Genomic DNA, 13,855 nt, shown 5'->3' with positions numbered 1-13,855 from the left:
AAAAACCATTGAAGGGTGAACCTCTAAAACTGCAGAGGTTTCAGAAATTCAGTTTGGATACAGCTCCAGAAGTTCAGCTGATGTGAATGGAAGCTCCAAAGTACCTGTATCATCCTGGAATGGCAAATGCTTACAGGACAGGATTTTTTTACGAGTCTGCGACAGCAGCAAAATTAAAGGAGCTTTTTTATGCCTGAACAATACTTTACATGGATAAGTTAGCGGGTGTTTATCTGAGCCCTCACAAAGGTTTTGGACTTAGTTTGGTATTTGGATTAGTTCGTATTTTATCTGGCTGCCCTTACGAAAAATACATTTACAATTTGTTCTCTGCAATACAGAACTATGTGGCTTCCCTAGCGAGCCTGGTAGCCTGATAGTCTATCTCTGGGCACACTTAATATGTTTGAAGAGCTTTTCAGGACAGCTGGCAGTTGAGGGCAGTTTTCATGGACAACAAAATCCTAAAATCAGTAATGAGCTTTTTGTCAAAACCAGATCACCTCTTCAGGACTGGTGCCCTCTTCCACTATACATTGTCCTTCCTTTGGCAGGTTTTTATTTTAGTTTTGAGTGGCAGAGATGCTAGTGTTTGAGCTAAGCTGGCTGTCACCCTGGTAAGACTTTGAGTTAACAGTTGCGGATGGTTTGCTGTTGGCGATTCTTGCTTTAACCATGGGGTGGGAGGGTCATCTTGGTATGATTTGGGGCTGTTTTGATGTGTGTTGGTCACTTCAGCAGCAAAGAATTTCATAAATATACAGTGCAATGTGAACTGCAGCTCTGGACAGTAAAACGTTTCTTGAAAGAATTAATACTGTGTCAACCTATGCCTCAAGCTATATGTCATTATTTGCACCTTGCAAATACAAAGGTAGGAAGGTTGAATTTACTCTCCCATAATTTTCTTTTTCTAATTTCCCTTCTTTGAGACATTAGCCCTATGAAGCTTGGTAGCTACAAGAATAGTGCCTGAAGCTGTACCGAGGCCTGGGTAAAGATAGTGGGAAAGTGTAGAAGAGTTCCCTTTTGCCTTCCCACTCCCTGTGTACATAGGATGAACATAAACTTGAGCTGTATTTTTACCTAGTAACAAGAGTCCACTATGAAGGAAAATGCCTGGAATGGCTTATTTGGATCACCTTGAAAAAGACAATGCTAAATCAGCAAGGTTCAGGCTTTTTCTCTCCTCGGGAAGTTCTATGGTTAAAAAAAGAAAATAAAAAACTGCTTAGTCCCTCAAACCTGAAAGCCAAGATATTCACACACAGCATGGGCCAAATCCTGAAGGGCTTTATGATATGTTTCTGCTGTACGGGGACGCCAAACACAGGAGGAATCTCCACACATGCACTGCAGAGAAAATCTCTGTGGCAGCTGTTCGCATTGCCTCGCAGAGGGAAGGGGGAGGAAGTGGGTATTTTGGGGCCGGAATCAGTAGCTTTGAACAGCAGACAAAAGCACAGGATCCAGTGGCAGAGCGGGGAGCAATGGGCAGTGTCCACTAGTCCTCAGCCAACAGCTGCCGGCAGCCCAGCCACGGGCTAGGTCTGTGGTTTGGAGGCCTCTGAGCTCTTGGAACCGAGGATTCCTTTCCCTCAGGCTTGCGGTTCGTCAGACAGCAGACTTTTTCAAACAGTCTCTACACCATTTCTCAGGATTTGATTATGAACTAATTAGAAGGCAATTTTCTCTAAGACAGTGTCCTTTGATTACATTGAGAAAACAGACTGCAATGTTGGGGTTTCCCCCCCCCGCCCCGCCTTTATGCGCAATTTTTGTCTTCAAATGTATGAAGTATCTGTTTGGGGTTTTTCTTGGGCTTGCATTTCAGTGGCATGACAGTAAAGCTGCCTGCAGAAGTCCAGTAACTTTCTTACACTCTGCAGCCTAAGTGGAAGCCTCAGTTGGGCAAGTTTAAAATGAAAAGTTCTGGTGCTCGTTACAATAGCAAAACCTTTTAATAGCACCAGAGAGGCAGGGGAACTTCACCAGATAACTAAATCCATTGATCTCTAATCCTTTGGGCCATACTTACTGTGGAAGACTTGCATGCATGGCTTCAATCCAGAACCGCACGCTGCCAAAAAACGCTTAGTACGTTAGCAGCCAACAAAAATGTAAGAGGTCTGCTCTGCATGTGGGAAACAACATAAAAAGAAGTGGCTTTTTAGCTTAGTCTGACAAACGTTAGCATATAACACTGATATTAAAATGAAATGGCAGAAATTCTCAATCATATCTTGGATGTAGGGGGACTTATATGTGCTAATTAAAAGGGACTGGGTGGCACTTTAGGCTGCTCTGTTTTAAGTTTCTTCTCAAGTACTCCAGTTCAAAACCTTCCTCAGGGAAGAAGCTGCTATTAATGTGCATTTCTTGCAGTCTGAAACATTAAAAAGAGAGATCTACTGAAGGCAGATGCATTTCCTCCTCTATTTAGACACAAATACAGATGTTATTCATATCAAATATATATTATTCTCCGTCTCTGGTGACTGATCTTAAGGAACTATAAAAACTAGCTAAATATATTTATGGCTTTATAGTAGTGCCCATATCCAGATAACTCTTAATGCACTTCTCTATAAATATCAATTAATAATGCACATCAGAAATAGGTCTGTGTTAAATAAATGTTCATGTTATGCCTCCCAGGTACCACTGACAGTCTCAGAGACTCTGTAAATGCAGACATAGTAATTTTTTGTGAAAATAATATCACTAAGTCATATTGGCCCTTGTGGTTTTCACTGCATACTTGGCACTTTTCACTTTTCAGCTTACCAATATTTGTGTGTGTACACACACATGCACGCATCCCATATACAGCATATAGAGAACGTATAAACTACCTTTCAGAGTGTTTTTCAGAAAAATTCTGTGTGTGTGTCATAGGACTTACAAATGCAATTCTTTTGGAGCAGAGAATAGCAAAAGCTGTATCAATTGACAAATACCCCAAACAGGACAAGCATTGATTTTCGTTTGTACCAGGATGACATGAAAATCCCATGGATTCCCCCAGTCCTCTGACTACAGCATTCAGAGATAGTTCTTACAGGCAAGTTCCAGTTTTCTGAGGGCTGGTGCAGCTCCTGTGCCTGTTGGGACTGTCTTCAAATAATCAGAACCACGGGTGGGGATAGCCACAGTTGAGGTGGGGTCATGGGCACACCTAATATCTTCCAGAGATACCCCTTCACCTGGGACCTGTTCCCATTTGTACCAGGGTGACCTAGCAAAGCCAGACACACTTGTTCTCAGCAAGTATCTCTTAGAAGTCTAGAGTAAATTGGCTACACCATAATACCCAGGATTTGTGAAAGATTTGGTGTAGAATTTGTATGAGCAAGTAAGACTTGTGTGTTTGTAAGTGCAAACTAGGCATGCCTAAACCATAGTTTGAGCTAGTATTTTTCACTCAGGTTCCAGCTTATGTTCATATTCACCTTCTAATTCTATCACGTGGAAAAAAGCCTTTGAAGGTTTGAGTCATATCCAGGAGAAAGCATGGCCTGAGCTACTTCTTGGCGTGAGCCTGAGGCACACTACAGCCTGCTCTGTGAATGGGCAGAGCTCACGCACATAGTATACACAACCCGTGGTTCGCATCAGCTGTCAGCTCTGGTGCCCTTACAGAAATGGTTTGGAGGTTGCAGGCTGCAAGACATGTAAGATTTATGGGTCACCTGAGCTTGGATGACCCTACGACAGAGTGGCTGCACCACGCTGTGATAGAAGTGTCCAGTGTCCACTGATGGGAATGTGCAGAGCTGAGCCAGGGAATATACCACGCTTTACCCTGTTGCCTAAACCAAGTCCTCAGGGTGCTTTGTAAGGCCTGTTTCAGATGCCCCACTTCCCAAATCCAACACAACATGCCAGCTTTGTAGAGTCACTGAAATCAGGAAGAGGTAAATCATTTAGATCCTCACAGGAGACAATCAACAACTTGCAAGCTGGGCCTTTTTAGTCAGACTTTTGCTAATGTATCCATAAGTTAGAATGGAGCCACCAGGCACCACTGAGAAACATGTCATCTGCCTCGACTTGCTTGGAATTAAAGACACTTAACAGAGCAAATGTAGGCTATTAATACCCTTTATTCATAATGGCTACATTTCTTTGCTTTTTTGATACTACTGAAAAACCCTACAATAATCTCCAGTCCTAATTCTACCAGATCCCTTTCTTCCAGTTTACAATAATGAGATATTACAATATCCTCTGGAAGTCGGAGGCAGAGACAGAATGCTCTCCAGCACTGCATGTTCTACCATACCACAGCACAATAGGACTCCATTACTGGGAACCAAGACTGTTCAATCTTGTTATGTCCTTCCAGAGCCAAATCCTGCTTGACTTATGAAAAAATCCTATTGAATTCAGTGGGCATTTTGCCTGAGAGGGGAGCAGGGAAGAGCCCTCCCTCGTATTCTTCAGGCATTTCCCTGAAGAGGGGCCTGAGTATTCAAGATGCTGAGTTCCTGATGGGTGGCACAGGACCATGTATCTTCTCAGGAGAGCTCCTATAACCCCCAGGAAAAATTAATCAGGTGATTAAGAAACGGTGATTTCTGATGAGCTTTTTATTTTCAGTTTTCTTCTGCTAATCCATTAAAGCACAGCTTCAACCAAATGCTTCCATTTATAAAATCTTTTGATTTTCAGTAAGGTTTTTATTGACTTTAGATAAATAACACTAGTTGCTTCTGAAAGCAGAGCATCTAAAAACAACAGAGAAACATTTCCTTTGTTCACCCAAAAGCTGTAAGCTTCCAGGAGGGCTTCTTGACACAGCAGCATGTTTGAGCTACAGTCCTTCAGACCAAATTCCCCTCCCCAGTTTATGATGAGATTTTAGTCCAAACAAGGCAAGATATAGCTTAGTTGGGGGAAAAAAAAATAAAAATAAAAAAAAAATCTAAGCCTTTAAAAAGCATCAGTAGCTGAGGGATATTCAAACTGACCTGCTGAAAACTCAGGGTATTTTCACTTTCTGCTGGTTATTTAACCTAACAAGTTGTTTAATCAGTTATTACTGTCCTGATAAAATACAAATGAAGCTATTAACGTGTGAACTGTACCTAGATAATCACCCTTTCCTTTCTGAACCCCAAGATCTGGCCTGTAGATTTTGCATGATAGAGTAATTTACCACATTTCTGGCAGAACCCCAAAGATGGAGCTCTAGATTTAGACTATGGACTTGACATACCCGAGTGAACAGCTGATGGCAACCCCTCGAGAACATTTGGATGTTTTCACATGTGGGTTTCAGCAAAATCAGTCATAAGATTGTATCTCTGATTCTTTCTCCCACTAGACTTAACCTAAGGACTAAAATGGTAGATTTGCCACTTAACTACACTTTTGGCAGCTTATTTCTTTTGTGTTTTTACAATGATTCCCAAGCCTTTGGTGCCTGTTGCTCACCCAAGAACCTAAACAGTAGCAGCCAACCATAAATCTGTTTCTTTTCCCAATAGCCACAAGAGTTTAAAACCAGGAAATCCTCCTTCAAAGTTTTTAATGACTCTTTCAGAAGGTCAAGTCACCATCTATAGACATATTATTGTTGATGCATTTTCCAATTCATGTTACCTAAGAAATTGTGAGTGGTTCTTGCCCCCCCACCCCCTGCCAAATAAAACAGGATAAATATATATGGGTTTTGAGGCAGTTTTTTGGTCAGAATTTTCTGCAACAGATCAGTTCCTTAGCCTGCAGGGATGTGAGTCCACCCTTTCCTTGGACTAAATATCCTCCAGCTGGTTCTGTGGAGCGTTGTGACACATGTACAGAGTCACCAGGAGTGCCCTGTTTGGAAGGTTAATGAATAAATGATATTCCTCCTCCCTATTCATCTCTTCTGATGTTTGAGTGAATGGTTGCAGCAGTGATAATTACTTAACATGAACTTGTATAAAGGACATATGTATCACAGCATTACACCTGCATGCGTATAAAGTGCCCTAGTTTTATGGGAAATGAGGTACTATTGCCAAAGATATAGTCAAAAACAAGGAAAATAAGAGAAGGATGTCCCCTTCATTCAGATTCCTCAAATTAACTCCATGTTACTCAAATTCCACAAATAACAGAAGAGCAGCTCACTAAGGCTTTTTTGTTATTGCTCTTTCGGATCCCATTTTGCTTAAGTAACTATATGAGGAGGAGATATTTACATCAGAATTAGTGGGCAGGGTTTCAGAGAGTTTCAAGAACATACAAGAAGTTCTTGGCATCCCACTTATTTAAGCTGTATCTATATTGTCTTTCTAAACTGAAGCTAGTATCTTTCATCACACTATTGAGAACAACCATATTTCTTATGGACTGCTAGAAGTCATGGAAAATTTCTAACTATAGGTTGGATGGGCTTTTGAGAGTGATCTCAGGCATTGATCAGCATGGCTACCCCATGTGTAACCTTAACTGGTAAGAGGACCAATTCCTGAATGCATTTAGACTGACTAAAGTACACTTGGCTGACATGCTTATTACATAGCTAATAGGGAATTAAGCTGCTGAAGCATTCACGAATACACCTCCAACACAAAATGTAGGTGTCACCATAGGTCATGTTCACATAACTTTACTTACGTTAGCTAGCTAGGACAACAAGGTGTGGTGATAACGTGCCTTAACCCTGGCTGTGTTGTCCTGTGCTGGCAAGTACAACTTCACTGGTGTTGCTGGATGGAAAAAGGTCATGTATGCTGGAAAACATGCCTTGATTTTGCTAGGTAGACACTCCCTTGCAAGCTTTGCCGAGGGAGCACTATCTACACCAGGCCATTTCCATAACCATTTCTACAGCTCTGTATGATGCAGTTCTTGGTTCTAACTGGCCTTAACAGCTCACTGAAATGAGGGGAAAAAAGTAACTTTGCCTTTATTTTTTTAAAGCATTTACAGTAGCAATATAGTTGATGGTTGTGTATTGGTAGAGCTCTTAAATATGCTTTAGTTTAATACCACAACACCAGCTGTATATACAGCTCTTCTGTTAAACAGTCAAGTAAATCTTAACCCCAGGTCAGTATCCTTAATTTCCACCTGGGAGTATAATAAGTTCTTCATCTTTTTTTTTTTTTTTTGTCTTTTTTTCTTTAAACTGGTGAACTGTGACAGAATTATTTTACAACTTAACAAATCTGCAAATTATTCTGATTTCCACTTTGGCATTACTCCTCTCTGAGCTGATTTAACTAGTGTTAGATACAAAACACTTTAGCAAGGTAAGGTTTGTACATTTCACAAAGCTAGGTTAATGCACAAGAGCAATTTCTGGCATTGGTTAAACATCTCTACCACTGAACTTCTTGAAAGTAGGATTGATGAGTTGAACTATTAGGTGCTGAAGTGTAGAGCAAGAAGAGCCGATGTCTTTCGTGTGATAATTGAAATAATCTCAATTCATTTCCTTCTTGGTTGGACAGAAACACGTTTTCAATAGTGAAGAAATCTTGAGGGAATCCATTGACCTAACCAGTCATATAAAGCAAGAAGTTAATGGACAAAAATGATATTCATCTTCAGTTTATAATAGCATTTTCTTTTCACAAAACCAAAACCATACAAAGGCAAAGTATATTACAAGAGCAACTGCTACTGTGGTAGATACATGACCTTTGTTTTATGTGACAATTATTGGGTTGGTGGAAAAATAATATAAAAAAAAAAAACCACAAATTTTTATGCTAAGATAATAAATTATAAATTATGAAAGTCTAAGGCACCAAGCAACTTGTAAGCAACAGTCCTGTCTCTTAGCAACGAGCCAGGGAAAGCAGCTTGTTGATACGAATAGAGCAGACAGGATTGTTTTGCAGTGATTACCACCAAGGAACTAGGAACAACATTTTAACACCTGCCTCAGGGCACTTCTGCACCTAGCTATCCATCTCTCCAGTGGCCCACAAAGCCTGGGCTGGATGCCAAGCAGCTTCTGAGTCCTGCCTCCTTCCCAGAGCTGGCCCACTGCAACAAAAAGGACCCCAGAGGAAAGATCAAAGAGGTGGAGTTCAGGTGTGTTGCACACTTGTGCCTGCTTCTATTTCTTTAAATGCCCTTTTACAAACAATGCGTGATCATTAGTGTAAATGTTTATTTTTTTTCTCTCTCTCTGCCCCTTTAGTGCTGTTTGTCTAATCTATAGTTAGCATTATGAATGAATGCAGTCAAGTATTTGATATGAAGCCAACATTTTTTTACTGTAGTTTTATTCTTAAATACCCAACGTTAAGAGTTGGAGCAACGATGCAATCAGAAGCACCTAGTTATTATTTTGCCATTGTGCTGGTTTCAGAAACATACAAAGAAAGTATTTCCAAAAATAAAGTGCAACAGAATTGGTCTGCTAAGTCCCTAGACTAACATTAGAGGTGGCTCATTCATTCTCCCAGGTAGAACATTACGACAGTGAAGGGAAGCAGTAGAGAAGGATAGTAAAAGTTAAGGAGAAGAAGTTGATGTGAAATCCAGGCAGATGAGGCAAAAAAATCTTACGAGCAAAAATGAAAGACAGGAAGGGAAGGAAAGGAAATAAAATAGTTTGAAGGTGAGAAGAGCATGAAAACAAAAGATAGAAATGGGACAGTGGAGAAATAGAAAAGAGAAAGAAAATATCAGGGAGACACACACCGCTTTGCTGTTAGCAGAAGTAATTTCCCTTGCAGAAGAGAGTGCGGGGAGAACAGCTAAAAGGATAATTTAATTCTGATCTGCTGGAAATCCATCATTGACTCATGAGACCTGGCAATTCTTCCAGTCCACTCTAAGCCCTAAGTGAGTTGGAGCACTGATCAAAGCCTACAGGCCAGCTTAGCCTATAACCCTATCTATCTCCACATTATACCTGAATTTATTAAGCAATGCAACGGTGCTAAGCATGTTTCTATCAACATAGCTTTCCTGCTGCTCGCTGGAATGAACATATGCCAAACTTTTTTTTTATTTTGGACCAAACAACTTCCCTATACTTGCTAAGGATACCTGGAGCTGAGTCGGAATATGTTTATTTAGCATGAGGCATTGGCTTGGAGGCCAGACTCCCATTGCAGAAAGCCAGGTTTTTGTTATTTCTTTTTCTAATTCCGTACCCAGAGCAGACTGATTTAAACTAAATTTGCTAAATATAACAGCTGCCATTGCTGCATAGACACATTAAACAAATGCATGGGTTGATCCTCCTCAAGAAACTATTTGTTTTTCCTCATGCAAAATCCTGAAGGAATTCGTCATTGTGTCTTATATGACGTTGAGGCTTACCAGGCAAAAGTGGGCTTTCTCCTTCACTTTTCTTTTGGGTGATTGAATATGAAGTCCAGCTCACTGCACATCCTTATGTGAGATAGTTTAACACAGTACCTTGAGGCTCTACGGTCCCAGAATGCAGTGCAGCTCACTGGCAGTAGTTCAGCTGAAGACTAAACATTTGGCTCAGTGACAGCAGAGCTGCCAAGAGTTGGCAACAAGAGACTCACAGGGAAGCAGCAGGCTGCTAAACCCTTTCACATTTTTAATTAGATCCACACACCCATGTCTTTGAGCTATCATAAATATACAGATGACATAGAGAGCATTATTTGGGGTAAGGAAAAAAAAAGAAAGAAAAGAAAACTGTACTGTGGTATCTCTTACCTTATTAAAATAATTTACCTACAGCTAGTCTTTGGAACTGGGGGGGGTGGAAATGGGGGTTGTGACATTTGACTCAGATAAAAGTCTCTCCCTGCCTACAGTTGAATTCACCCAGCACATTGAAAATGCAGGGTCCTGAGATGACTGACACGCCGACTTCGTTGCAATAGCATCGCCAGAAGAGGGCATTATTGGCAGTAACTCCAGTGTGTAATTTCCCAGAAGAGCTGTACATTCAAGCTCTAACTATCCTTAAGTGTGTTTCTTGCTATGATGTTGTTGTTAAAACTATTTGTTTTTTTCCCTTTGTTCTGTTGTTACTATTTTGTAAGCACACTTTCATATATTCAAAAGCCTTTTATTTATTTTTTATTAATTTCTGCAAAGACATTTTCCCAGTTCAGTTCTTCCTAACCTTCCTTTCTTCCTGACTCTCCTGTTCTACTCCCTCCTTCAAAATAATGATGAGGCTTGGTTGGTTGTTTAATTTAATTCCTTTTTTTATTAACTATTACACAGAACAATTCTTCTGCCACTCATCACCTTTTTTCATCTGACACTGTTGAGCTCGAAAGCAATAAAGACATATATTAAATACATTTTATATTGACAATTGACGTCATCATACAGGACAGTCTGATGCATAGGGTTAAAAGATCTCTTCCTCTGTCCAGGGACAGTGACACTCAAAGTATTGTCTCTTGTCTCCTTTGTTATAAAGTCTTAACATTTTATTCAGAATAGAAACTGTAGCTGTATCATCAACCTGCAGCATGAAACCATGCACAAAGGATCTTTGCAACTGGCCCCGAAGGGATAGGGTTTTCTTCTTGTATTTCTCCTAATTTTAAAGAAAATCTAATAATGAAACAAAATCCTTGAAATGCTGTAGGGGGGAAAAGGAATCACATGTTGTCCCACCTGCAAGCACAGATTTTATAAATAGACACTACAGCAAACATCAAAGAAATTGCTGTGCTGAGAAACCAACAGATCATGTATATTTTACATTGCCCATTTATTCCAAACTGTGTTAGCCACACACTGCCAGTTAACTCTGAATGTGCAAACCACAGTCTCTCCACTCTGGATATTTGGAAAATTGTTCGTGTCATCCTCGCTGTTTTCTTCTGTGTAAGTTAAACTTAGTCGTATCTTACTTCTGATTTTCTCCTCTGTACTTCACCACAAACTGAAAAGCACGAAGTGACCCAGTCCTTTTGTACGCTTGTGAGCTCATCTCAGGTCTGCGATACACATTTCAACACACAAGATCCGTGACCACTGCCAGCAAAACTGCTCTAAACTGTCATGTCCCAGGAGCTTTACATCTCCCCGAGTATGGACTCTGCTCTGCACCAAAGAGCTGAATGTATAGGAAATACCTCTAACAAACAGAAACGGGAGAAGAGTCTAAGGAGTCGGTTGGCCCTTGGGCTATGCAGAACCAGGTCTACTTGAGGTATTTACCTCCTCAGAATACAGGGGAAATGTTCAGCTTTGACCTTTCTTGGCCTTGCCTTTTCTTTACTCCTTCTTATGTCCATCGGAGTATTCTTGCAAAATGCTTTGATGCTTTACAGGGCAGCCAAAGGGAAAGGAAGAATCCCAACATCTTGCCAGAAATTCAGAGCCTCAGTTGCTATGAGGTATTTCATTGACAAATTTAATTGGAGGTCGACTGGGCCACTACAGACCTTCAGATCATAAGGTCATAAGGTTGTTAAGTAAGACATAAGTCGAGGCTGCTCAATCATTGCATGGGGGATTTTTTTAATGTTTGTAAAATGTTTAGCAAAACAAGACTGCTGTCTTGCTGTGGGCTACCAGCATACAAGTAAATGAATAAAAAGAAAAAATATATGAATAAAGATAAAAATAATTGATCCTCTTATCAGTGTTGCTGTTGTTAGTAATAAGGCACCCTTCTTAGGGGCAGATTCGACAAGAACTATTTATGTTGAAGTGAAAAAGAAAGAATAAGCAAAAACAATTTTACAAAAAGATGATCAGCAAATTAACCCCAGTTTTTCACCAAACTACCACATGCCAGAAGCTCAAGAATTAACATTTCACAGGTACAGACACAGAAGTAACATCTGCTAATAATAGTACTAATAAAACTGTTTTTTATTATTAGCTATGATATAAAACATAGTTTTCTTTGATAGCAAAACCATATTGTTAATATCTTCTGTGTAAGTTGTATCAGGATTAGGCATGCGAGTTTCAACGTAATTAATACAAGTGATCTTGTACCTTAGTTACATGTATCTTATCTGGAGGAAGACATTTTAGCAGAGATGTATTGTTTAATGAAGTTTGAGCTTTAATTTATGAGAGATTCAAAAGAAGGAGTGGTGCCACTCCTGTTCCCTCTCGCTCTCTCTCTTTCTTCCTTATTTTCCTCTGGAAGGTACCTATCTTGATACTAACCAGCCCCAAGCATGTTTAGTATAACTGTCCAACAGTGGTTAATACCTGTGCTGATTCATTAAAATTCTTGTTCAGATCTGATCAAAACCCGGATGTCAACTCTGCGGTCTGCCCATGCAGGCTTACCCACACCAGCTTCTTTCAGACCTGCCAAGTTACCAGGCCTCTGGCTATTAACAGTTTGGTTCACAGGTTTCAGCAGAAAAATGGACAAGTGGAAATCAAGGATGGAAAATCCTGCTTAAATCATCTACTCCATCTCCATGTCACTGCAGGAAACTTTGCTAAATTTACAGACTTTGCTGTCATCAGTGCTAAAAGAGGTTTCTGTGTACAGCCTTTGATGCATCAGACCCATGCAGCAAGCTGTTAAGAAAGATGGGGTAGATGGGTGTGATTTTGACCTTTCCGGAATGACTCATGCCTCTGTGGATATAGAAGGACCTAAGTTCATGCATGTTGATGAGAATATTTTCATCAACTCCAGTGAGCCTTGGGTCAGCCCTAAGGGGAAGACAATCGAGAATGAGGGCTCGTTTGTCCCCAGCACCAACCTCCTGTACTTACATACCCACAGAGTGAAGTAAGACCGCGTAGGCTTGGGCTTTGACTGTTCTTTTGCAGGCAGATGGGAGAGAGGTTACTCTGCTGATGTTTTGAACCGGCTAGGCACAAGCTATCCCTCAAACCTGAAGCTGGATAGTGTAGCACAGTGGTGCCTCTTAACACCTTTCCCTGCAGAGATCATTCACCTGAGCGTGACACATAAAACTTCAAGCCCATGACACTTGGTGCAGAGCTGGTTGTACGTGTGAGGCTTGGAAAATGGGCAGAGTGCGTGTGTGTCTGGCTGTAAAACATTGTCAGCAAACTGTACGCAAAACGCGACCTTCTAGTGCCCAAGTACAACGCAGTTTAAGTGTTCCCCCTTTCACTGACAATGAAAGACAGGAGAAAACAAAGCAAAAAGGGGTTTGTGCCTTTGCGCCACCATAAATCTAGCTTATAGGTGCTCTGCTTTCACTCAGCCACCAATCAGTCCTTCTTGGACATCTTTACTTACAAAAACAGCTGAAGGACAGGTAGGCTTGGCACATCCTCCTCTTGTTTCAGTCCATGCTGCTTACACCCCAGCCAGGAAGGCAGCCATTATGCCAGACCTTATGATGGCAGTACTCAGCAGGGAGCACAGCAGGGAGATCCTGCCTGAGAGCCCATTACCAGGCACTGCTTGGTCCAGTTGCAGTGTAAAGGTCAGATTTGTGATCTGGCAAACTGTGCAATTGCAAGCGTAACTCATACCTGTCCCCAAACTTTTCATGGTTGGGCTTACCCATTGCAATGCTATGCTAAATTGCAGGAAAGATTTTTTGGCTCTGAAAAACTCAGTTCAATCATGTTTATTTCCTTGTGCTGCTCCACCTAAAAAGGCATGTCCAGGAAGTATTTATTTTGAAGTAAAGAGGCAGCTTTCATAGTCTCTTTCATCTTTTAATGAGACACAAAAATACACTACTTTAAATCAACAGCACTGAATCCAATTATAATATATGAGAAATGATATCTGTTTTACTGTCAGACTTTGCAGATGCCTCTTGTCTTACAGACAAAAAAAAATTCTATACACTTGCTTGTCAAAATAAAATAATTTAAATATCAACTTTTTTCTGTTTTGTTATTTAAAAAAATCATGCTTTTTAATTGCTAACGTATATTCATATTGTCCTCATTTCTGTCAGCAAAATAGTTCTAAACAACCCCATTTTAG

Source organism: Gavia stellata, chromosome 7 (assembly GCF_030936135.1).
Source record: "Gavia stellata isolate bGavSte3 chromosome 7, bGavSte3.hap2, whole genome shotgun sequence".
In the NCBI taxonomy this organism is placed as follows: domain Eukaryota; kingdom Metazoa; phylum Chordata; class Aves; order Gaviiformes; family Gaviidae; genus Gavia; species Gavia stellata.
This window is presented reverse-complemented; position numbering follows the sequence as displayed.